This window comes from Echinococcus granulosus, assembly GCF_000524195.1.
Source record: "Echinococcus granulosus chromosome Unknown EG_S00258, whole genome shotgun sequence".
NCBI lineage: Eukaryota > Metazoa > Platyhelminthes > Cestoda > Cyclophyllidea > Taeniidae > Echinococcus > Echinococcus granulosus.
Genome location: NW_020170638.1, coordinates 32529 through 33568, shown reverse-complemented (window position 1 = coordinate 33568; position 1040 = coordinate 32529). Strand labels below are relative to the sequence as shown.

The 1040-nt window shown below is 44.7% G+C and overlaps 1 protein-coding gene across 1 annotated transcript in view; it reads right to left on the bottom strand.

Annotated features, from left to right (window-relative positions):
- EGR_10720 (hypothetical protein) overlaps positions 1-1040 on the bottom strand; it is a gene marked incomplete at both ends in the record, with an annotated part of 3946 nt that overhangs the window by 1870 nt on the left and 1036 nt on the right. The window lies entirely within an intron of this gene.

The following is a 1040-nucleotide window of genomic DNA, read 5'->3' as shown; positions in this document are numbered from 1 at the left end:
ATTTGCCGCCTTCGCGTCCTCTTCTAGCACACTATCCAGAGCAATTTTTAGCAACAAATGTTCATTGATGGCTGCCAGTCAAGCCGATAAGGTTACATGGCCATGGGTTGTCCGATACAATCCGTCACCCATTTGTGTCGATGGCAGTGTATGCAGAAAAGGCGAGTTAAATTGTCGACTTGGAGTTAGTTACAAGTCTTCTGTGCCTTATACTGTGATACAGTCTCGAAAGTGACTGTCATATGACAAACACTGGGACAGCTATTCAACGTGGCAGCATCAAGATGTTGAGGCCCTTAACTGGTGACAGCGGTGGCCGTAGTGGTGGCAGTGCACTTCAGATCTGGTCAACAAAGATAGATGATGCAGCCTTAATGGCTCAAAAGTTGGGTTAAACGGACCTGTCTATGGAGAAAGTTGTCACTAGCAAGAAAAAGTTCTTAAGTTCAGTCTTTTGGTTCATTTTTTACATAGAACTCCTGTTAACTAATTTTTCGCAAAGGCGTGGTGCAAGAAAACATGCGGATACGATGTGGTGCAAAATAATTTGCAGCGTCCGTACAAGAGGAGAAGCACAGAATGCTAAAATGCTAGCTACCTTAATCCAAATGGAACGGGAATTTTTGATTGGAGATCGCTGAAATGAAGTCACTCTAATTTGAGTGGTGAGTGAGCTTACTGCACCGCTACCAGTGATTAGAAAAATATCCCGCAACCACCTAATCAGCAGTCAATTTTGGCCTGATGGCAACTTCGATGATTTCCGCTGGAGTTGATCAAAGGCAGAGTTTCGCTTCCTTTTGACTGCTTAATTAACCCAGAGGCTGACTTGTCGGTAATTTGTCTCATCGTTAGCGATGATCATCACTGTACAGCCCGGAGTGAGAGAGCAGTCTCGCCTCACAAACTGAAGTGAAGCACAGCTTGTGTTGGTGATGGGAAGTGAGGGCATTAATTCCTCCTCAGATTGCTACACAGTCTCCTTTACATCGGCCAACAAAGAGGAAATGAATTCTGTGCGCATACCTTGTTCAGTGCAC